Genomic DNA, 26,041 nt, shown 5'->3' with positions numbered 1-26,041 from the left:
TCAGCGTAGTACAAAATGCCATGGCAGCCGAGAGCCCTCTTAAAAAATACCTGCCTTTTTCTAATGTTCTGTGGTCAGGGGCTCTAAATGTCTTTGCATGCAGTAATGGATTTTGGCAAAAAGGACTCTGTAAGGTTAGGAATTAGTATGATGGTATAATGCACAGAAAAAAATCAGCCTCAGTTGATTAAGAAAGTATTTCAAGAGTGTCCGAAGTTTTATTTATTTGTTCCAAGTATATTAGATTAGTAGTAGTAGTTAGATTCTAAAAGATACTAAACAACCTAGAGCTCCTGTTGAGTTTATACCATTAATAATTCCTAGAAAAATAATTTAGAGTTTTAATGTGCAATTCTACTTTTGAAAAAAAGGATAATACACATCCTACCACGCTGAAGTTTTGGGTCTTGTCAGTATTGTTACCAAATATATTAAAATGTAGATGCAAAACCTGACTATTGTAGAGCCAGTGTATCTCTGGAAGAGTGAGATGGCATCTGCACATCTCCCATCTCATAAGCAAAATTATTACTGTGTTCTATTCAGCTACATCTGTTGCTTTGTAGGTTTCAGCTGTCCACCAGACAGTTAACCAAACCTGGCTTCATTCACCCGTTTATTAAATCATGTATTCAATGAAATTGTTCAGAGAGGCCAAATGGACTTTGTTTGTATAGCACTAACAATTCAGCACTTTTAGCAGAAAAAAGGAGTAAGGAGTGAATACTTAGGAGAAATTACTGTGTTTTGTACAAAGCTCTCTCTGCAATTCCCTCCTGTGATGGCAGGAGAGAATGATAGAAATCTATCTGTTCCCAAGGTGAATTGCTTGAGAATCTAATCTTAATAGGGTGGGGGCATTGCTAGATGGGGAAGCTCAGAAGTTTCTTGAATTTCTGAGAGCTAGTCTGGGCTAATTCCTTTGTGCTTGTCAGGAGGTATCAATTCCTCAAAAGGGAGTTTCCTTTCTTTTTCCTATGACTAGTCAGGATGGTGCCTACACACTTAACATATCTACATATGGGCTGACTTCCCCGCCCGCTTGGTGCCTACTGGCCCCACTCCCTTATCTAATCAAGGTTCAATCAAAGTTAATTAGGGATCTAGTTTTCTGTTCCTACATTAGGTGTAAAGCAAAAGAAGCTCCTGGGCATATCTGATCAAGAAGCTGATCTGTGTTATAACTATGTAATAACTGGCACAACTGTGTAATTACAATACAGCACTATCTAAGGTTACATCATTATTATTATGCTTAACACTAAAACAAAATGTGGTTATCATGATTGGTGTCAACACATTTGTGATATGCCACCCAGGAAGATGAGGCTATATATATGTCACCCAAGCCCTGTTTGAACCTGGAAAAAAGTTTGTTCCCGCAGATGGGGCTGAAGAAGAAAAATAAATACACAGGACTGCCTATTTGGGGTTAAATTTACCCTTCCTTTTCACCCTTCCTCTTCTCATTGCTTCCTTAGCCAGACTTGTACTTGTCAGTAAGTACATGGACTCTGGAGTCACTGACAATAAAAATGTAATCTACCTATATATGTCTATAGTATATTTCCACAGGGAAGAGAACTGCAAAATTCCAGGAACAGTGTTAACCCAAAGGCATTGCACAGTGAACGCATTTTTTAGTTTTGATTTTCTGCTTAAATAGGTAGCTTAATGAACTAATGTCTATCTGTAAAAAGTAGATGCCATAAAACATCTAAGAAGTGCAATTCTCTTGAAGGAAGGGCAATATTGAAAATACGATTTTTACATCTTCTGCTTCTTGATGGGTTTAGTTATAAAATATTAGGGAAAACATATTGCACAGCTTTTAGTGACTAATATTTATGTGCAGTCTTAAATATCAAGAGCTTCAGCCATTTTTTTGTTAATGATAGGTCTGGATGCGATTTCTTAGCTAAAGACAGCTTCCTTAGCTTACTTCATATCATGGCATCTGGTATCTCTAATTGGAATCATTTTCATAATAACCATGAGCAATATATATTACCATCTAAATATGAAGGCTGACTACAATACAGACTTGTCTACAGCTCTTTAAGTATCCAGGATCCAGTCCAAAGCCCCTTAAACTCGAGGGAAAGACTCCTGCTGATGTTAGCCTTACCTAGCTTAGGTGCAATGTATCAAAAAAACCCTCCACATAAGAAAGCAGAGATATATCCATTATTAATAAGTTTCAGTGTAACTCTGTTAAATCCCTCCAAAGGTGCTGTCCCATTCTGTTACTAAATAAGCCTTAATTTAATCAGTATTTAGATACTTGCACAACTTGAAATGCTGGAGTAGTTCTGTGCATTTTTATGGAAGTTCAAGGCACTCAGTAGGTTAGTCTACTCAGTAGTTTACTAATTATGAGTGCTTAATTATTCAAAATTTTACTGTTTCATTAGTAGTAATAGAAAATTACCTAATTAATGGAGAAACACATGCTCAATACTTATTTTTGTGGTGTTATGAGCTTGTCTTGTATTATTTCAGAAGAAACTTGCTCCTATGCAACACATAAATTCATAAGATTATCCATAGCCAAAGTCTTCAGCTACTGATTTAGCAGTAGACATTTATGTTATGTTCAAAGTGTAACTTTTTATATTCATCATAATCAGCAGTTCTCCACAAGATAAAAATACATGAATTCATCTCAATCTGGAGAGCTCCTCCAAAAGGGACAAGAAATCCTACTGTCAAACTGAAGGGGAAGAGATTAGAGTCCCCTAACAACTTCATGCACAGGGCTTATTTAAGCTGAAATGTTAAATAAAAAGGTGCAAATGCTTTTAAAAAGAACCATCCCAGATTGCATTTTCTTGCTCTCTCCCATATAATTGTAAACAGCTTTGATTTCAAAGGGAAAATCAGACAATTATTTTATAATGAGAGGTGTGGTCTAGTGATTGAGCATCAGACTGGCAGCCAAAAACCACTGGAGTTTTAATCCTGGCTCTGACACTGACACCATCTATTGCCTTAGGCTAATCAGTATGGGTTTGACTGAGATCTGCTCCTTGTGGGTGCAAGAGGTAGGGATAGCTGCCGAATTCCTGATTCAAAGCTGCAGAGGTGATCAAGAACCTTCCCTCCGCTGCACCCAGCTCATGCCCAGCACATCCCTGAAATGCAGGACAGTATCCCTGACCAGAGGAAGAAATTAAACCTACGCAATGTTCACCTTAGGCAAGCTAAGGTTCAGGAAAGCCATAGTTGCTAAGTGCTGTCAATAAAAGCTTTAAAACCTCTTTGCATAAGCATATTTGAGTAGGTCTCTGCTTTGAAGAAAGCCTGCTGCTTAGGTCGAGGGATGAGTAAAGCCAGTCTTGCCTTTAGAACACTCCCGGCACCTGGGGAGATTTTTATTTCCTTTAAGCACCTTGTAGTTAAATTTTTAGTCATTGTTTTCTTTCTTCCTGTGTGTGCCCATCCCCCAGTGACCCCCAGCTTTTCCCCGTCCTTTGCTTCTCAGTACAATTCCTCCTGTCTCATTGAGTTGTCTGATTTCTTACTCTTGATTAATACAAACACAGACAAAACTCTCATCCTTGGGGATTTTAATTGGAAGGTTGATTGCCTTTTCTTCTTTGCTTGTACAGTTTCCATCACTTTAGCTTCCTTGGGGTCTACAGACAGACTTTCAATCTCCCCCTTCAGATTCACAGTCATGTTCTTGATCTTTGTTTGCTTGGGGCTTGACTCCTTCTAATATAAATATTAGGCATCTTGCCATTTCAGATGACAGATCAGCCCTTTGATGTGTCTAATTATGATGGAGAGGGGGCAGAGAAAGCAGGACCTCCTGAAGCCAGGATACATTTGCTGTCCATATAAACTCAAAGCAGGAATGTGTCCCTCTGCTTCCCCTCTTGTATGTGACAGCATGCTAAACTCAAATCCTGCCCAACCTGAAACAGTTCCATGAATACCCTGTCCAAGGGAAGTTTTCACATTTGAACCTGTTTAATTTGAAAGAGGGAAGCTGGCAGAAGCCAGGGTGCCATTATGATAGGGAGGGGTAGCAGAATGGGGAGTTCCACCTCAGCTCTGTGTGGCAAAAGCATAGGTTGCTGACTGAAAGCAATCTAGTGAGAGAACTGTGTTCCTCCACCTCACATAACTCTCTCTCTCGCTACCACGGTGTGACACTCAGTATTTGTGTTAGAGCGTCATCAAATTCAACCTCACAACACCTTTCTAAGCTGAATTTTCCGTTCAGTTTTATGGATGACATTCAGAGAGAAGAGGTGTGCTGCTCTAAGAGCAAGAAACTTAGGAGCACACCAGGCTTCAGTCACTTCTCTTGCTCTTAAATAATTCAGACATTTTCAGAGCATCCCATCCCAAGTTATTGCTCTTTGATTAAGAACCAAACTTAGGGCAAAGCAGGAACTGGACTCGCTCTGGAGTTTCTGACAATCAGACCTGAATCCAACTCACAGCTGTGTTCCAGGACTTTAATAAACACCCTTCTCTGTCTGTTTGGGGAGAAGCTGCCTTGCTGGGTAGGAGAAGGGAGGGAAGACTGGGTAGACCATTTAGCACTGAAACCTGTTCAAGGGCCGTACTGTTGAACTTGAACCATTCCTCTTGTTGCACGTGTATGCCCACAGAACTGTTGTACAGTTCTTACCTGCACTGTAGTAACATGTGGCTGCCCTGTTCAGGATCAGGGCTCTATTGGGTTGCATGCTTTATAAACACATGAAAGGCCATGGTCCCTGCCCTGAGGTACTTGAAGTCGTTAGCAAATCTCACAGACATTTCTTAATATGAATTTATTGCTGATCTGTCTGCCCCAGAGCTTGAAATTCTTTATTTATCCACCAAACAGGCACAGCAGGAGTTTCAGCATTGCTTCCCTTTATAATGCCTGGCTAATATGCTTCAGGCCTGACCTACAATGATCATCTCCTGGGAAGAAAGGTTAGTTTAGTTTTCCTTCCATTCAGCATTCATCCCTTGATCTTTCTACCAAAATGGGCAATCAGTACTAGTGGAATGAACACTGATCAACACTGACAAAACCTTTCACCTCATTTCATGCAATAAGCTGGGGTTACATTTGAGCCGTTGTCCTTGAGCAGAAAGTCTTGAGTGGAAAGTTTCCTACCATCTCTCTTTACCTCTTCACTTTTCAGAGCAAATGCAGAAACCTGTTTTAAATTAAACAGTCAGAAAGTGAAGGGAAATAATGTTCTGGTCTACAGAGTGACAATGTGAAAGGCAGTGGTGAGGGGATCGCTGTGCAACAGAGGCAGAGGGAGTACAGGCAACATCTATCAATATTTACTGAGCAGCACTGCTTTTCCATTTCTTGTTTCTCAGTCCTTCATCTTTACGGAGCCCTGCCCTGTAATAGCTTTGTGCTTATTCCTGTACATTGCCAAACAAGAAACCTAGTTTCTGGCTCTGATCCTTGTTGACAGGGGTGAGGAAGATTGTGGAAGCCTTTCTCTCCATGGGTCCTCTCTACCCACCCCAGAGGACAGATTAATAGTTTCTGAAAGCATTTCCACCCTGCAGAAAGGTCACCATAGTCCTGGGGAAGATGAATAAACAGGGGATCATCGGGACACTGTAGTAACATGGGAGGGACCTCTTCCAGCAAAAACACTGCCAAAAAATTCTTAATAGTGGTGATTTCAGAGTATCTGGAGGTAGGTAGGTGATGTCATGGGCTATCATTTTTCACACAGTGCAACACAATCCAATCACTTCCACAGGTGTATTTTTTTTAACAGTTTTGTTTGCATCAAGTGTTTGTCATTCTGTGGACTGTGATCTGTGGGGCATGCTGATTAAAGCTGTAAGAGAATATATCCCTGTCATCTTCTGTATGCAGTCAGCTGTCTCTTGGATTCACTTGGAGCTGTGAATTAGGGTGGGATTTTGCTTTAGCTATTTTATGCCAACTCTATCATCTTAATATTTATTGCTCTGTCTCTGGACAGTAGAGTTAGCCTGAATTAACTTGCTAGATAATCTTGTGTATCCTCTTCGTGCTTTGCACAACTTTTGGGGCCTGGTATACTAAGTACCTTAATCCAACAATATTTACTTAATTTTTAAAGCAGAAAAAGATGTATCAGAAAAGCTAGCAGAAGCTTAGCTAGAACAGCAGAAAAATCTTCCCTTTAGTTTTTCTCTTCACTGATTTAGGATGGGGTAGCTACATTGCTACTTGTTTACTTTCTAAATAAATTCCATACATGTGATGAATACACACACACACACACACATTATCCTAAGTTGCAAAATCAAGTTACCTACGCCTAATGTTCTTTTAAAGACATAATGTTACATAGTCATATTGATGAAAAGAGAGGAAAAAAATGCCTGAAATGGACTGGTACAATTTTGTCAGATTATCATGAAGTACCAAACCTAAACTACAAGAATAGATGATCCTGACAGATGCTTGCAGGTTGGAGTGCCCACATAGGGAGAAGTCTGCTTATGTATCTGGTGGGAGGCATAAAGACAGAAGAAAGTTGATTTGCTTTATCCTGTCAATCTAAGGATTCACTTTGCAGGTCATACTTTATCTACACGCGATGCTTATTTAGACAATGAAACCATCAGTGTCATTGATAGAATCTAATATGCCAGCAGAGATGTTTTTCTTTCTCAGTACTTTTTGTTGTTGCTGGAGTATGTATTCCTGCCACAAAATTCTTTTTATGGAAAAAATATTTTGTTATAAGCACTATCATTGTGTATTGTAATTATTATTTTGTTTTACCCTGCCCACACAGAAAACTGTTTGCATTATATTTCATTGAAAGATACATTTTAAGTTAGCTGTGCTAGTCATGAATAATGTAAATTGACAAGAACTATTATGGAGGCAGGTAGACAAAGAAACAGAAAGTTAAGTGGTTTCCTTTCTTTTTATGGCAGAGTGACATTTACCTTTAAGTACATTTGATTTTAACACAATAGGATGAGTCTCTGCTGTGCTGGATTAGGATTGAGGCATGTGGAGGAGTTCAGATAAAGAGTGGGCACTAAGAAATGCCCTCGCCAAACCTCCCTAGGGAGGGTACTTCAGCAGCAATAGCATGTCAGAATGTCTTTTTTTTTTCAGTCCTTGTATCCAGCTGACAAAATCTTTCCTTGTTTCTGTATCTGTAATTCCAAGAGATCTCTCAGTGCTTCCCACAGCTGTCTAACAATCTAATACTTAGTGCTTGTCACATCACTTTCCAAAAAAAGGGCCAATGTCACTTTCCCACCCTGACAGACAGGGGAACCAAGGCAAAGAGAAGCTGCAGGTGAATGAGGGTCACTTGGACACCCAGGACCAGCTCTCCTGGTGTGCATACTCATGGCCCAGACTGCTACTGCCTCCCACGTTCAAGCTACTAATTTAATGAGTTCCCCTCCTCCTCTGACTTGCCAGAACTGTGCTAGCTGGGTCTAACTCTCAGGCAGTTACACTGAGTTTAAATCAGAAATAACTTCAGCAGGTTAGATTCTCACTTTTGTAAACAAGAGTGTTCACCCTGAAACCAGAAGGGCTCACTTTTAGGGCGGAAATGGTGCAACCGCTTTCTTGTCTAAACCCATCCCACTGGCTACTTTTGTTTCTCTTTACTAACCTCTCTGATCTGGCTTTTCCTTGCAGTATTGCTTTCCATGTCCACATGGCTACCTTGGGGAAGACGGACAAAAGCTAGTCAACCCTTCTCTCCAGTAAACAAGCAAACAAACAAAAACCCGAATAGGCACTGCACTGTGATCAAGACATTCCCTTCCCCAGGGGAGTCACAAGCCTGCAGGGGGAAAGCCAACATCTTTCTACCATTTCCTGGGTACCATGGTTTGAGCTGTCCATAATCATTGCAGGAAAGCTTCAGAGAACATTGTCTGGGCTGCCTCCCAGAGCTTTTCTACTTTTCCAATCTCTCCTTTAAGTTTCTCTGCTGGAGAAGGACAGGATCTGGCTGATTATAAATGTGACCTGTCCCACCAAGTTATTGTTGCACACTATGGCAGATAAGCTTTTGCAGGCCTCTTTTTCTGGTGACGTAGTCCAGGGTGCATACACACACCAGAATTGTGTCTTGGGGCTTCAAATGCCTTTATCTACGTCATGCATTGGTTTTTAGAGTTTGCTATGAATCACTGATGCCTGCTGGGAACACATACCCGCTTCTGGTTATTTTTGTTACAATGTTATAATGGGCACAAGGACACTTAAAAGTGGAACAACTGAGCATCTCTTGGTAGCCAGTGCTGTGCAACTCTCCTGGGATGCCTAAGAACACCAAGATCTGCTGCTGAGCCGTCTTACTGTAGTGAAAAGAAATTAGTTCCAAGACTATGACATAGCCTATATCCTGGGTAGCTGCGTTACTCATCTGAATGATAGAAAAGTAGCCAGAGCCCTGTCATAGGCCCTGGAATATGTAATCAGAGACCTCAATATGCGGCAGGTTTCCTAGGTGAGGGTGCATCGGTTATTTAGGCACTCCGATTACATTTCAGCTGTGGGGCAGCTGCTCTCTGTTACACAACCCTGTGTCCTGGGATGTCCAGGAACTAGGCTGGGAAGTTTCATGGCTCCCTTCTAGCCAGTGTCTTCTGGCTGGCATTTTCTGGTCTGCTGGCTTTCTTACCAGCAGAAAATCAGTGGGCAGAGGCATGACATGCATGCCAAGGTCTCCTTCTGACAAAGTACTGAGACATAGTTTGGACAAACACCTGGACAGCATGTGAAGAGAAAGGAATTAATGGCATGCTGATGTTATACTATGCTGATGCTCTGTGGTGATGCCAGGATGAATACATTAATGTCTGTAAGGAATTCAGTACTGTGGTAAAAGGGCACATATACAGCCCAAGTTAGTTAATAACTAGGGTTTCGGCTTTGAAGGTCATAGTACTTGAAGGACAAATATTTCTGTTCCCAGATAGACAAACAGGGAACAAAAACTAACCTGAGAATATGTTGTGCCATCAGCTCTTTTGATGTGAGCGTTTAGTGTTCAGTGATTTCTGAGATGTTTGTTATAGATGGGGAACATGTTAGAAAAACATCAAGATACTTGAGAAAACAGTAAAGTGAATGGTAGAAACAAACAATACCAGATAAAAAATACTAATATTATCTAGAGTTCTGTTAGCTCTGGAGGTCTCAGGGTGTCTTTTTTTGTCACCTCCATTTTACGAAGAAGGTCAGACACAAGAGAGGAACTGATCTGCTCAAGGCACACAGCCAGCTAATGGTAGAATTTGGACTAGAATCCAAATTGTTCTACTCTTAGCAGGAAGTGAAAAGATAGGTTTACAGTAGTTTCCAAAGGCATGGCTACAAGAGGACTCAAACTAGCTGAGGTTGATTTTCTAAGTCCTTTATATGGGCTTTGGCCTGCCCCTTGGATTCTGCTTCATGCTTTAGTTCTCCTGTGCCAGTACACACAAGGTAATAGATGTTTTAACAGAAAAATATTATGCCCAAACTCTGCCTTTGGGTACAAAAAGAGACTGCAGAGAAGAGAAGCCACTGAGTCCAGCTGACTGGGATAGTGGCTGTGTGCCAGACATCATCTTTTGTGGTAATAACCCCTTTCCAATGGCAGCCTGAGCTATTTGCCTGTCATGATTTGTCTTTTTGTGCTTGGGGAATGCTGGCTGACCTTTGTCTTTGATGTTGCTAGGCCCTTTCCTTGCAATAGGGCAGTTCAGGGGGCCATGACCACATCTGCTTTGGCTGGTTCTGTTATCAATTAATTTGTCCTGCCACATCAAAGAACAGAGATAAAGCTGTAGCATTTCCTTACCACAGATTTTTATCTTCACTCCCCAGTTCACCTCACAACACACGCACCTTCCACCTCCACAGCAAGCAGAGAGAGAGAGACAGACAGAGAAAGAACTGAAATGACATCCTAATAGCCTCCCTTGAGTGCTGATGGCACCTGGGTCTCTGTGTGCCGAGCCTTACACCCACTTCCAATCTGGCCTGGCCACAGCCACTCGGTTGCTTACTCCCCCAACAAGTTATTTGTTTTTCTCTCTAGACAAATCAGTGATGTTAGAATGACAAATAGCAGTTATAGCTTTGCACTTAGCCGAGTATAATTTCAGCCCATCAGTACCATCTGTCTCCCTTCTTGGGCTGCAGCTCCATTAAGCGACAGCCAGAGATCCTCAAGGACAAAGAGCCAAACTCACATGGAGAGATATTTTAGGGGTCAGAACTTGTGACTCTTTGCCCTTTGCAGTTAATTCCAATGGTGAGCTAGAAAAAATGAAGCTAGGACATAAAACCTAATCCAAATTAAAACTTCCCCGCTGCTTGGCCATGCTGAACCTTGACTCTCCTTGCTCAGAAGTTCTGCGCTAAGATTGATGCTAACCACCATCCAGAAATATCTGAAGACTTGCTGGGATGATGCTCTTTGTCTTGGATTTGAGACAGTATTCAGGATTATTTCCAGGAAATTTCGTGTTCATTTACTACAAATCATAGAAAAGATGAGAAAATTCTTATGTATAGTAGGGAACTTTAGCATTAATAAAATAGCCTAGTCTATTTATAATAACCCTGCTTTGTTTTGTTGAACTGCCTTGTTTTCCAAAGAGCAATTTCTTTTCTTATGGCACTCAGTAGGGAAAAAGATATTTAACAAAACTTCCACTCTCCATCAAATTTCAGGACAAAATGGCTTCTATGTTGATTATGTCTTCCCCTGCGTCATGTAACCTCCTCCTCTTTTCCGTCTATGACTTTTCAAAGTTCCTTGTTCTCCTGTATGAAGTTCAGACTCCTCTTCATCATTTTGTATATCATCTATATTTCCTATCAGTAATTTATCTATCATCTCCTCTGTCTTTGTCTCCTGTTTGCCATGTGTCCTGCTGAGACCTGGCCGTATGTGTCACCTCCTAAATGTATGGCCAAGATTCCACACAGGCGCTCTGCACAGAAAATATAGTAGCAAGGCATTTTAAAGAATTTTTAGAGTTACTATAAGGTGACTCTTACCACACTAAAGTAAGAAGGCCACATTAAAGTGCTGGGCTGGGAGCCACAAGCCAAAAAGGAACACTAGTGATAAGGATTTGTCTGCATGAATATGAAATAATTTCTTCAAAGTCTTTGGGCACCTTCCTTTTAAGAGCTAAATTTCTGTTTAGCTACACAGAAAAATGATCAGATTTGCAAAACAGCTTGGTTTGCTGAGCACAGTCAGAGTGCTATGCATGTCTGAAAATCTGATCCTTCTGTCACCAGGCATACTGGAGACTGGGCTAGGACCAGCACCTAGGAATCCTTATGCCCACCTGTGGCCTCATGTCCTCAAACTTTTCTGATGCATTTGTTTCTTCCACAGGTCGGTCTGTCTGTCTTTCTTTCTTTCTTTCTTTCTTTCTTTCTTTCTCTTTTCTTTCTTTTTCTTTCTTTCTCTCTTTCTCTCTCTCTCTTTCTCTCTCTTCTTTCTCTTCTCTCTTCTCTCTCTTTCTCTCTTTCTCTCTCTCTTTCTCCTCGTCTTTCCTCTCTCCTCTCTTTCTCTCTCTCCTTCTTCTCTTCTCTCTTCTTTCTTTCTCTCTTTCTCTCTCTTCTCTCTCTTTCTTTCTTTCTCTCTCTTTCTCTCTCTCTTTCTTTCTTTCTCTCTCTTCTCTCTCCATCTTTCTTTCTTTCTCTCTTTCTCTCTCTCTTTCTTTCTCTCTCTCTTTCTCTCTCTCTCTTTCTCTCTCTTTCTCTCTCTTTCTCTCTTTCTCCTCCTCTTTCTCTCTCTTTCTCTCTCTCTCTTTCTCTCTCTTTCTCTCTTTCTCTCTTCTCCTCTCTTTCCCTCATCTCTTCTTCTTTCTTTCTTTCTCTTCTTTCTTTCTTTCTCTTTCTCTCTTTCTTTCTCTCTCTTTCTCTCTCTCTCTTTCTCTCTTTCTCTCTCTCTTTTCTTTCTTTCTCTCTTTCTCTCTCTCTCTTTCTTTCTCTCTTTCTCTTTCTCTCTCTCTTTCTTTCTTTCTCTCTCTTCTCTCTCTTTCTCTCTCTCTCCTCTTTCTTTCTCTCTCTTTCTCTCTCTCTCTTTCTTTCTCTCTTTCTCTCTCTTTTTCTCTCTCTCTTTCTTTCTTTCTCTCTTTCTTTCTCTCTCTCTTTCTTTCTTTCTCTCTTTCTCTCTTTCTTTCTTTCTCTCTTTCTTCCTTTCTTCCTTTCTTTTCTTGTTTCTTCTATTTTCTGAGGACTAGTTTGAGCACATGACAAAACATGGGGAGAAAACAGTTTTGGAATCATTTTGCATGTGCTATGAAAAAGCCCAATCTTCTGCAGTGTGGTTGTGAATGTCCTTCTCTCTCATTGACTAAAGACCCTGTATACCTTGCAGGATCAGTTGCATTCAAAAACCTGTCCTTTCAAATTTCTTTAGGTAAAATGCAGGGTGCAGATGATTCCCAGAATAACTCTTCTGGCTCCATTTGGAATGACAGCAAAAACAAATCTGGACCTAGCTTTTCGTCTCAATGGAAGGGCATACGAGAAGCAGTGAGAATATGTCATCGTTCGAAAAGGACAACATTAGATGAGAGAGGGAGCACAGGAGAGAGGCAGAGAGAAAGATTTTTCTCTCTGCTAAATAAGGGCCGTTTTGAGGTGTGTGAGGACAGCAGGGGTCAGTGAGTGCTGGAACTGACTCTGAACTTCTGGCAGAACAATCTCCTGGAACTAAAACCAAGAATACCTTTATCTTCAGCAACCTGCCGGGAGATGTTCCACAGCCAGCTTTCTCCACAAGAGCCAGGTTACAGTGTCTGTACATGACAGCAACTGAAGCAAAAAGCTTTTGTCTTTTAAAACACAGTAGCTCACATACAGCAACAGTAGACTCAAGATTTAATATCAGACACTGAGCAAGAATCCGCTTGTAACAGAGGAGCCATAAATGATGATATTATTTGCCACATAACAGGGAGATGGTGGGTGCAGATGTTCATCCACCATGTCTAATTAGAACAGGAACAGATATGTTACAGAAATCAGAATTCCTTCAGTAAGGCTCTAACTCTACACACTGGTCTGTTTTAACTACCAGGTACTTTATGTGTCTGAGCCACTTTTCACCCACTAAACCAATCTGTTTGGTAGATACTCCTTAAACCCCATTGCTTCCCTGTCTTATGAGGGGAGTAAAGACTATTGTCCCCACTTGCCAGATAGGTGGTTTCACTGAACTTTCATGTTACTTGCCTACACATGCAGTCAGTGTCAGAACTAGAAATAAAGCCCAGGAGTCCTGATTCTTAGTCCTCTCCCATCAACCATGTTCTTCTGAGCTTGCTTTACCTGCATATCAGGAATTTTGTGGGCAACTACAGAGACAGAGAACAGATTGCCCCAAAATGGTGTCTTCAATCACTCAACTTTTATCATTGAGAGACAGTAGCTTCCCTCCCTACCCCCTTGAAAAGCTTTTAAAATAAACACAGGTACATTAGAACAACAGCCCTTCAAAAGGGCCCCTTCCCCCCCTCACCTTTCTTGCTCTCCTGTCATTAAGCAGAGCAGAGCCGTCCTTATATGTGACATTTGGACAGATTGACTTAAGCTATTTACTTTAAGCCTTTCTTCATCCCATTCAGGATCACTTTCATTCATTTTTCAAGTGTCTCAAATTTTCTTTTACTAAATCCATAGATCAGGTGATTCAGAGTGAAGCAAAGGGACATGTGCCATTCTGATAAAAGCACAACCCTGAAGCCTCCCTACTCCTCCTGTAGCCTCTTTCTGCTCACTCTTTAATTCACTAATTCTGCTGACAAAGGGAAAAGTACACCAGGAGTGGTAAAGGAAATCTCAGTTTTAAAAGCCAATATTATTTTCTTACCACAGAGGCTACCTCACTGGTTAAACTATTCAGTAATTGTCTTCTGGGTTTAAAGTCAGTGGGTCAGATTCTGATCTGAATTGTATCAATAAAAACAACCACTCCAGGGCAAACTTTCATAAATATGCTTGCTTTTAACCAGCATGCTTGCCTGGTTGAGGATGCCTTCCTAAACCAAATCCTAACCCAGAATTACCACATTAATGTCAGTGGAACTGACAGGTGAAAGAGTTCAGACTCTGAACTCCATCACAAGGCTTTTCTCTTTCTCCCAGCAGCAGAAAACCACCAAGCAGTTTTAGCACAATCCTCTTGACTTACATTCTCTGCTCAGCAGAAGCCCAAGAGCTTTGCTGGGTAGGTTGAAGGTGCAGTGGCATAGATGTATGTCTGAAGTGAGGATGTGTCATGCTGCTGTGAACTAGATCTGTCTTAAAGCATTGCTGACCAGAGCATGGGATTAAATGTAGACCAGGACTTACAGAAAATTAAGACCAAAGACAGACAAAAAATTCCTTGACTCTGCTGAGTTCTTTTTGTTCAAATATTGCTGGGCTGTGGCCTTTAGAGTATAAGTGTTTGCAAAGGGTGAGGATGCTTTGTTGCAGGGGAAGCACAGAGGGGAAAAGGCAAACTGCTGAGAGGAGACAACTGGGCTTGTGTCTCTGGATTTGCTCTGCTATAATTTCCCTTCATTTTTGTTATGTTTGACAGTAAATATTCAGGTTCTGTCTAGGATAAAAGACAGCAATGGCTGGTAGAGTTAAACTGGTGTTTCTATTGGAAGAGGGAAAGGGATTTTCGGAAGGAGGGCTTCAAACTCCCAAGGCTATATTAATTTCCTGGAGAAACCAGTCCAGCATATTAAGCCCATTATTGTGTGGTTAATGACAGTTTCTTGTGATTATGCCCCTACTTGTAACACATGAGAAATCAAGTGGACATTAGATGAACTATCCCTGCAGAATAGATGGATAAAGGCAGACCCTTCATATGCCATCTGAAAGAAAATAATAGCAGCAAAATTTCTAGCTCTATCTTTTAAAAAAGAGACAAGGGCACCCCTCAACCTGTCATGCAACAGAAAATAGAAACACTGTTCTCAAGTTAATTTGTTTGCATGTTGTCTCTCCCTGGTTACTGTGGTCTTTGGTAGCTGTTGCAGCTTCCCTTTGGTCTGGGTGAAAATAGTGCCATTCCCTTCTGCCAACACAGGACACAGAGGAGCCGAGTTTCTTCATAACCTGAAACCATACCAGGTCTGCAGATGCCTAGCAAGTAGTTTCAATATGTAATAAAACAAAGTAATAGCTATAGCTCTTAAACAACATTCAGAGCATCTCGTACTGGGGCCTCAGACTTCCCAGGATTTATGGAAAGTTGCAGGAATTGGAAAGCCTGCTACAGTGACACATCAAATCCTGGGGTGTTTTGAGGGAAACCAGCTTTGTCAGAGATGGGCAAGGCCTGAGGATATTTTTCATTTTTCCAGCTGAATACTTTTTTCCTATGTTCATATTGCTTTGATGCTCCTTTTTCACACAAGCTTGCCAGCCTGCCTAATTACCATGGCTTATATAAGTTGTGGCAGCAGGTAGTGGTCCCAATAGAGACCAGGACCCCATTGGGCAAGAGCTGAACAAAGATCTGCATACTACCCTGTTATCATGAGTTTTGGCAAGCCATACTCTCAGACATCTTTTTTCTCTCATTCTTGACTTTTCTTGCTCAATGGTAACTGGAAGGTCTTGGGTGCTTTCTGTGTTAACTACTCCTAGGGAAAATGTGGTTAAATCACTTCTTTTCAGAACACACAAAAGGGGCAATAGAGGGAAAGAATTAGGGATGCAGGAACAGTTGAGTGATGCTAAATAATATTTATGTTACAGAACAGTCACATTGGCACATGGTCCTGGGATAACTGGAACTGCAGTCTATGGTACTCCTGGGTCAACAACGCACAGTAAAGTTAAGGCTTTTTGTGTGCATATAGTGTTTGAATTAGGGGAAATGCTCAAAATATATAAACAGGAACTAGTCTTGTAGGGAAGATAAGCTTTGGAGTAAGGGGCTGTGTCTTCCAATGTGTATTTAGTGTCTACTGCAGTGGGGACTAATCTCATTTTGGGCCTCTAGATGCTGGGCCTCTTTTAATGTGTATACTGCCATAATACACATAACTACTTCCTTCCATTGACTGCCTTTTTGTTGCATTGTTTTGTGTAATTGACTCCCTTTTTCATCCAGAGGCCAAAGAGTGATTATTGGAGATTGCCAGCTCCAGACCTGAATTGTTTCATTCAGGAAGTTAATTAAAATGAACCCACCTCTTTAGAAAACCCTTTCGAATATAGTGTGGATGCTCCTTTCATCTCAATGTTACTTCTTCTTCTTCTTTTTTTTTTTTTTTTTTAATCAGTGCTCCTTAAATCATGGCAATAACTTGGCAAAGGAGCTGAATTACAAGAAAAATCAGTTAGGAACGTAGGTAAAGGCACATAATAGGTCTTTAGAGGAGAGGAATGAATTTAATTGAGTGAAAGCTCAGAAAACCCAAAAGTAAACTCAGGGTCATCAGCATGCTTCTTTCACTTATCCCTCAGTTGCACTTCATAGATCCAGGCTTCCTTTTGCTTTGCTGTTATCACACTTTCCTTTTGCTGTGATTTATTAACTGTGGAACTGTCAAATTATGAAACTGAGGTTCTAGAAATACTTATTAATGTTTGAGAAATTCATTTCACACTTGAATACTTTTTCTAACACTTACTAATGTCCCTCATTTTGGTCATGTGGGTCTACAGGGCAAGAAAACAAGGTATCTTATTATATATTTAGCATGTGGAGATGAAGGATGAAAAAAATGTATTTTAAAACCCCCTCAAACATTGCAGCAACTTAATGCGTTTGCTCCTTGTGCTGCTGTATGTGGTGACCGTGTGTGTATATGTGCACAAGCAGGGCAATGTCTGTACGTTCAGTGACACCATTCCAGCTTCCTTTCAGTCACTATTAAGAAAGTACTTCTAATCCCCTCTGAGAAGCTTGAACATAAAATTCCTTTCATGCCAGTTTTGTCTTCCTCAATTTGGCAAACACTGACCTTCCCCCTGTGATTCCAATGGAACTTGTAATTCAAAAAGCATTTCTGTTTATTATTACCCTGTTAGTGTACAAGAATCATCAGGGATGCCAGTACTGCTAAGGCAACAAGGTTACTTTCTGAGCTCTCTGTTGCAGTTTTGTACTGCAAACCAAAAATACAGTAGGCCATAGATAAATGATGATTACTTTATTCATTATTTAATCAGAATAACGAACATAAAAAAATTACTGAATAATTACTTGCCTCAAGATCCTTGAGAGTAAGTTTGCCACATTTATTTCCCACACAATGTTTTCTGATGGTAATTAATTTAAAAAGTAGAAACAAAGACTGCCAATAATGTCAAAATTTATGAATTTGCTCTTACAGGACTGGAACATTTCTACTTCTTGACACTCAGTTTTGAAATGTGTTATGTTACAACAGTATCAAATATAACAGTTCTAAATTGGTATATTCTTACTTAAAAGGAGGTTTTCCTTCAAAACATAATTTTGCACAGAATACTGAGCTCCTTGTTTCCATCAGCATTAACGAAGTCAGGTTTAGTATTTAACCTAATCTGCTCAGAAAAGTCCTATTACCCTGCATACTTAGAAAGACATCATCTGATAGGAAATGGCTGCAATACCTCTAGCTTTCCTAAAATACTGACAGTTTCAACCGTTTCTTAAGAAATACTTACTCACTGGGGACTGCAGCTCTAAACAGATGCTTCTCCTTTAAAATATGGTCGCCTTCTTTAGCTTAAACGGATGTCTCCTTACAAATAAAGCAGTGGTATTGCTGGCATAACACTGAAGGTCACCCAAAGAAATGGGTGATCAACATACATTTTTCCTTGAGGTATATCTGCTTAGTGCTTTTCTCCCACTGCTACCTGACTGTTACCATCTATGATTTCTTAAGGATTGTAAAATTTTTTCTTCAGGCAAGTATTTCATGCCAGCATTGGGAACATTGTTTTTTCAAAGGACAATTTCTGTTTTGCAACACTAGCAACCATTTACAGTTTTTCACATTTGATAAGGTACTTCTGATGAAAACTGAGTGTGGCAAACATACCCTTCTACAATGTACTGGTGTCCACTACATACTCAAAATATCAGACTCAATGATATGGCAAAAAAAGAAACCTCTTTGGCAGAAGTAACATGGAAGACATAATTTATTTTTCTTACCTACTATGAGAGGTCTGAGCTCTGGTCTTCTTTAAAGCAGCACAAAAGCCAGCAATGGGATGGACTGGAGTGTTTGCTCTGCCTTCTCTTCTGTTGAAGCTGAGGAAAAGACTAAAAGTTAATATAACAGTGAATCTGTGCTGAGACCCAATCCTGATGACAGCTGTGCCCTGTGTATCTGCATGCCACTCAATGCTGATGTTTTCAAATCTGCCAATTTGTGTATATGTAAGTGCTTAATGTTGGTACGCACAAAAATGCTTATGTGTGAATGTAACACCCCCCCACCCCCCCCCCACCCCAAATTCTGTACGCACAAATTCAGCAGATCAGTCAGATGAGCACGTGTCCATTTGGAAGTCCGTCTTTGAGTATCTTTCCCGTTGCTTTTTCTTTGCTACTGCCTTTCAGTTTTTGTGCCTGTAGACTTGAAAACTGGTGCCATATAAATGCTCTAGTCACATTAGCTAACTACTGCTTCTTCCTTAAAACCATACACATTGGTTAGTATTCACTTTGCAAATTGCTCTGGATTGCAACTTACTTTTTTGTGCGTGGAACAAATTTTGAGAGATTATCTCCATGCATAGTTTCAAACTTGACAGGTGAGTCCTACAAATTATTTCTTTGTTTTAATGTTACTTAGCATCCATGAATCTAAAAGCATTTCATAGATATAATTCACTGATCATTCCATTAATAATGATTTATCTTGTTATTAATGCTTCCATCTCACAGAAGCAGAAACTGACATGCAGGTATCTGAACAAAATGCTGTAATTTTTAGAAGGGTTCAGTACACATAATTGGCTTCTGATTTCTAGAAGAACTCATCTTGCTGAGGGCTCAGCTCTTCTAAAAAAATCTGTCTACAGGGGTCAGAAAGAAACAGTTAAAATGACCGACACCTATTAATCTACTCCTTTTTTAGGTATGTAGCTGTGAACTGAGCTCATTGAAATAAAATCTCTCATACTTGTGAGATCATGTATTAGAAAATCAGTTCTGGTGTGCCCAAAAAGTTGGCCCCACATTACGTTTCCTTACACAAATAGTAATAAAATACTTTATTTTTTCCCCAAGTATTTTATTGTAGGGAAATGCAACAGGAAAGAACAAAAGTAAAATTCTCATCTGAGAAAGCACAGCATGTGCAACTTCACTGTAACAGGCAGCCAAAGGTCTAAGAACAAAAAAAGGACTACTGAGACCTGCACACAGAGAGATTCTCATAAATTAGCTCAGAAAACCAAAGGTAGAGCACTGCATGCTATGGAAGGCTAGTATCATAAAATATTTTTAAAAGTCCTTTAATAATATTAAAATTCTGCTCAGAAACAACTATTGTAATACAATTTTTCCCTGTCCTTGCTTGAAAATCAATTGTGCAGCTCTTTTCTTTGTTAAAATTTTTCAAAACTAAAAAAATGGAATCAGTTCTCACTCTGGAAAAATGAACGAAAGTGCTTAATCCATTGGCGTTGGTGCACAAAGTGCATTTGTTGTGCTGCTGAATGTAACACGATCTGAACCAAGGAAGGAGAATGAACACTTTGCGGCCCCTGATGGATTTCAGATTTATTAGACACTGGAATGTTTTTTTTCCCCCCTTGTCTATAAGAACATGGTGTGTAAGATGATAAAGGGCAGGAATAAAGGGAGCAGACATTGTAGCCCTTAAAATTAAAAGAACTGTTTCTAGATTTTGAAAGTGTCAATGCATGAAAAAACAGCCTAAATGAAAGTGTTACATTATTCAGTATGCTTTCCTTTTGGAAAGAAAAACATTTTGCAACCACTGACAAAGCTATGGACATGTGACTAATACTACTTTTATTTTCCTATATGGAGAAAAACATCATCACAAAGCATAAATGGAATATTTATGCTGTAAGATAATACACACATACCTGTAAATTATGAGTGCAAGATGTAATAATTCATCTTTAGTTTCATTACTCATTCACTATGGAGCTTTCAAGATTAGGGATAGATTTGTTATGCCACTACATTCCAATATATGTTTTCCCTTCCTTAACCCTCTCTCTCTTCCTTGGCATACACATTCTATATAGTAGGAGCAAGTTTCTTTGCACCAACACATACAGACTACATAAACTACACAGAACTGGCATAATTGTCAAAGGACATATTCATGATCCATTTTATGACGTTAACCAGGCTGAAAAAAAATTAGCTCAGAGTACAGGGATATAATTTCAAATACATTTTTGAGGAAAGTTTCCTATTCAGAGAAGAGCTCCAAGGTGTAACATTAATAAAAAGCTGGTTTATTCTAATGTTACAGAATTGTTCTCTTGAGCTGCCAGGATGGGAACCACAGTGGTCTGCTTGTAGCAGTGGTAGTTTTGTTCCAGTATCTATATGTTGCTTTGTGAAAGGTAATAGCAAAAGTCTGGAATGAATTGCTTCAATAATTAGAATTCCTAAGAAAATGTAAACAACAAAACTATTCACTGAAAGCAAACTTATGTTTAATATATAAGCAGAGGAATAAACAAGTTCTGTTCTTCTATTTTTGACTCTGTATGTATTCTAAGTGTCTGAAAGCGATGTACATCTGACAGAGATGACAAGACTGAGGAGACAATTTGGGCTAGCATTCCAAGCGCTGGGACTCCAGGCTCTGCTAGGGTCTGCTACTGAGTTATTGTGTAATCTTGGGTGAGTCATTTAAATTCTTTATGCGCTGATTTCACCAGTCTGTAAAATAGGTGTAATCCTCCCCCATTTACCTCAGACAGCAAGAATATCTATAAAACATCTTAGATGACATGTTATGTTCAGACAAATTTTTCTTCAGTAAGAAATTCTCTGTATGAGCTATATTTGTCCGCAGATCTTTTTGTCCTGCAAATCTCTGCCCCCAGACACACACATATACGGTCATGTCAGTTCTGCCTGAAAGATGAGATGAACATGCCTTTACTGTGAAATCAAAAACATCATTCTGCTCCTATAACTGCAGAAATTACATTAACTATCAAACTTAGGTCTTTCCAAAGAGACTGCATAGCCCCAAATCTTGCTTGTCTTGAGAGAGAAGTCCCAGTAAAAATCAGTAGGATACTTCAAGCCATTAAGGAAAGCAGGATCTGGCCTCTTGTAGAGTATTGAGGTAAAACAGACACACTACTGCAGTTTGCATTGGACAGTTCTCAATTAGAATGTCAAGATTTATAGTGTATTTTATCCGGTTTTCATTCTCTGCTGTTCAGTTTAACTTTTGACCTATGGTTATTGGCAGAAGAGGGCTTGTCCCAGAGGGCCATTAGTCCCTTCTAAAGAGGCTTTCTAAGAAGTGCCAAAAAAAAAGGGTGGAAAACAGGTCTTTTTGTAACAGGACCCCTCCTCCTTCTCTGAAATGGTCACACAATCAACAGGACAGTTAGGATACAAGAAAACAGGAGATCCTCTGGGTTTTTCTGCAATGAGTATTTAAGGCCTTACATTCTTCCTCTTCTGTCCTGCCCAGCCAAGAGGTCAGATGGAAACAAATCCTGTAGAAAGAGCCAACAATAATTGTGTCCAAAAATCTGCATGGAGTTAGTGCAAAAGAAAATGGAGCTTATATATATAAGGAACCATGCTGGAGCCCTAGTAAGAGCCATAGTAAGGTGTGGCATCCAGGTATTCTCCAGAGGGCTGAAGTTCACAATGGTCTCAACAAATATGAAACATATAGTCGTTAAAATAAATGATAGAAGAACATGAGTTGCAGATATGTCCTAGATACAGAAAAAACCTGTATGGGAATAAATAGATTTACCCTTTGGATAAAAATTGGATAGCCCTGCCCAATGTATTCCCTTCAAAAAAGGAGATGATAGCTGTGCTGAAGGGGAGCCTGCTGGCATGCATGTAACTAGCACAATTTCTCAAAGCGAAACCGTAAGATTGCTAAAAATCTCAAGGATTTTTGGATCTCAAGGATCAATGATCTTGCTGTAGGACTGTGCTGGTGACACAAATTAAGGGCAGCACCAGAAATGTGGAAGGCAAGAGTATTCCAGGGGAAGCCCTGTATGATCCTGGGCATTACAGCATTAGGAAGATGAAATGTAATAGCATGAGATCTCAGGCTGTGCAGTTTGAGATTAATAAGAGTGATGCCCTATGGTGAGCAAGGTGTTCCTCAGGTGGAAATATCCTTAAGCAGCAAGGTTCTCCAAAGGCCTTCCCATGGACACAGGGGGACAAAAATAACCCAGCTAGCTTTAGGTTAGCATTAGCTTCATTTGCAAAAGGAATTATGTAACGTAGTTGCTTCTAACAACAGAGGACTAGTTTGATGAACCAGAAGGGCCCTTCCAGTCCTATTGTTCCTGCTATTCCCAAAGTTAAATTAACGCCAACCTTGCCTAGCAACATCATGTTCCTGTGCGTGTGGAGATGGAGCTTGCCCTGGAGCTCTTGGGATGCAACGTCTCTTTTTAAATGGGAACTGAAAAGCCTCACAACTAAACAAGTAGCTAGGAAAGGTGCCAGGTTTATAATTTATTTTTTAAAAAATTAATGGATTTAAATCCTCCTACTTTGTGGGGGGGCAGAAAGACCTGTAACTATACAGCATGCTATAGGAGACCAACCTTAAATTCCTCTCAGGAGTGGCTTGCGGCAGGCTGCCCAGCATTCAGTCCCCACACAGGGCACACTTGATCCTCTGCCAACCCGAGGTGAGCGGTGCAGAAACACTCGGTCTGGAAAAGCGACTTTTTGCTAGGAAGCAAGGACAGGCCTAGTGCCTCCCACCTCTTTCCTCCAAGCCTGTTTTCTCACAGCCTTCCTTGTCTGTCAGGATAACAGGCCCTCCATACACCACAGACCTCATCCCATGTAAATCCCAGTGCCTGGGAACAATCTCTCCCATCTATACCTTATTTTTTTTAATTATTATTATTATTTTTTTTAATATGGAGTATGTGCCATGAGGTGAAATGCAGCACCTCTGCCTGCTGTGCGCAGGTGCCAGCAGGGGCCCGGCCTGCCATGTTGTGTCCTGAGGCGAGTAGCGGCCCCGTGGTGTTGGCAAGTGCTACCGAAATGGGCTAGCCCAGCGTCTGTGGGGGCAGCTGCTGGGTCTCTTCAGGGCATGATTTTTGGTGTAAAGCCGCTGCCAAGCTTCAAACTGGTTGCTAAAGTGGAGGGAAAGCTGTCTCCTGCTGCAGTGGACTGCCTGAATGCTGGCAGAGCCATCTTGGAGCACACTGGGGCACAAAGGAGGGTAAGTGAAGTGACAGCAATTTCAAATGTTTGGTAATAGAAACTCCCCATCCCTGACTTCCCATCCCTTTGCAGGCAGGCCCCTGTGGAGCTGGGGAGAGAAACAGCACTTGGTGTGGCAGGAGTTCTCTGGCCTGCCTTCACCCTGCCAGGGGTTGGATCCATCCCCTCAGAGGGCCTGAAGGGAAATGGTGCGCCTCCCCTCCCCACCTGGCTCTCAGCATTCCCTCAGCTTAGCTCATGGGGTGCCATGCGTAAGCCCCGGGATGTGTGTGGCAATGGCTGTTGTTGCTGTGTGAGACCGTAACTGCGGGACTGGCCCAAGAGCAGAGTGGGGACAAGGCCATGCTGTGCCTGGTGCTGGGCAGGCCAGCAGTGAACGCCAGCGCCTGTGATTAGTGGGTGTCCCTTGTGCTGCTCTGCCACTGACACTCACTCCTGCGCCGCAAGGTGGGTCTCCAGGGTGGAGATGGTATTTTAGCCTGTGTGACCTCTTTTCCTGGAAAACCATGATTAAAGACCCTGTACATTACTGCAGCTGGCGCCTCTGTTTCAGAGCAGTGCCTTGCTGGCATTTGTTGGCTGGGACAGGTTCAGGTTGTGAGGCAGGAGGCAGAAGTGGGATGGGAATGGCTGTACCCCTCCATCTTCTTTCACCTCCAGAAGAGCAGCGGCAGCAACTTGGGAGAGGAGGTGTTGCAAAGATGAAAGTGTCTGCCGGGTGACATGTCCTTGGAAGGGAGCTGGAAGGGAGTAAGTTGAGGACACCGTCCTCCTGGGAGGAGCTGCCCCAGCCACCAGAAGGTGCCAGGCCCCAGCTTTCTGTTGAGATTCCCGCTGTGGTTTAGTAATGCAACAATTTACTTAAAAGACACAGAGCAGAGCCCACCTACTCATTCCTCCGAACAGCCATCAGACAATAATGACTTTCACTCAATGCCTAGCTTTGAACAGATGCCTAGAGGTGAAAGGATCTGTATTCCATTACTAGCCCCTTCAACTAGCCAGGGTCCCCTAGGTTAAATATTTTTAGCAACAGCATGTTTACATGTCAAACTTGTCAATGAGCTTCTGGGGCACTGCTGCCACAAAGCTGTGTTGGTGGCAGCCAGTGAGCTTTCTCTATGCACAGAACTAAAGCCTTCTAAAGGGCTTGTCAGATATATTCTTCCTACTGTGTCACAAGAGCAAGACTAATTTCAAAGAAATGCTCTTTATTTCTACTTAAAACTGCTAAGGAAAATATCCAACACTGTCTTTTTTCTTGTCATCTGTTTGACAAGTGTCTCATAAAACAAATTGAGAGGTTTAAATCTCCGAGACAAAAATCAATAAGAGGATAAGTAAAGAATAGGAGGAAGTCAACAGGCTGAGATTTATTTCATTGGAAATGTTTTTTCAATGGATTTACTAATAAATCTAAAGTGGCTGGTGCAGCTGCCTTTGATATGCAGTATCCCCTTTACTTAGATGGAAGCTGCACATGAAAAGGAGCTTTGAATACTGATTTTTACAAGGGTGTAAATCAGCAAAGCCCCACACATTAAATATACCACCAGCATCTGCTTCAGGTAGAAGTTAAGAGAAAAGATTTGTTTGTGTGCCAGAGTTTTTCTCTGTAGTTTTGCCATTTTTTGTTTAATGTATTGCAGTAGTTGTGATCAGGGCCCTGCTGTGCTGGATGCTGAATACTCTGATGTAATAAAATCATCTGTGTCCCAAAGAGTTTACAGAGTTTCAAGGGCTGAAAACTCCACTGAAATATTAAGTATGGGCTGACCAGCAGTGAAATCACAGGGAGTGAAGTGTGTGATAGTGGAATTGTGATGTGGTTTCTTCTGAAAATCTGCTCCAGTGAGTACTTCTGTAGTGATGGGAAACTGGGGAAAATTTAAATTAAATGGATGATTAGAAACAGACTTATAGATAAAGAAAATAAAATAAACTCTTGAAAGAGTCCAGAGAAGGTCAGCACGGAATGGCTACCAGTCATTTGAGGTTGATCCCACAGCTGACCTATGTTCTAGGAAGAAGGGATGTTATCCTGAGTGGCAATAATAATAGTTGTTACTGAAATGCATAAACTTTGATGTGGACATGTAGCAATGGAAAAGACTGCATCCCAGTCCAGAATGCCTGTCCTCCCTGCTGCACATTCCCAAAGACTGTGATCTTTTATAAAAGCCCAGTAGATGAAGAGGAAACTATAATGAGCGACTTGTTGAGTAACATTAGTGGTTTGCTCCAACTGGCACACATGACAGATGGCTGTGGGTAGGGAGCTTGTTTCTGGGGTCTGTGTATGTGCATATGTGCTAGGAGGGGTTCCAGAATGGCATGGTTCACTATTCTATTTGAAATTAAACAAATAGTCTTGGATGCTTTTACAATGTCAGATGGGAAATCAGCCAGAAACTAGCTGATGTCTTATTGTTCCTTGTTCTTCAATCGATCCTGCATTTTTCAAAAGATTTCTCTGCACCAAACGTGTATCAGAACAAGGTTAAGCTCCATCGTTCCAGTTCACAAATTTGATGTTAGGAAGAAATGTCGAAAGTGAGAGTAAATCAACAGAAATGGTTATTTTCATCCCTTTATATGTTTTTTCTCAAGTCAACATGGGAAACATTTCACAGCTAACTGTGAAAACTGGCACCTCATTACCT

The sequence above is a fragment of the Falco cherrug genome, chromosome 1, assembly GCF_023634085.1.
Source record: "Falco cherrug isolate bFalChe1 chromosome 1, bFalChe1.pri, whole genome shotgun sequence".
Classification (NCBI taxonomy): Eukaryota; Metazoa; Chordata; class Aves; order Falconiformes; family Falconidae; genus Falco; species Falco cherrug.
The sequence above is the reverse complement of the archived record's forward strand: the minus strand, read 5'-3'. Positions refer to the sequence as shown.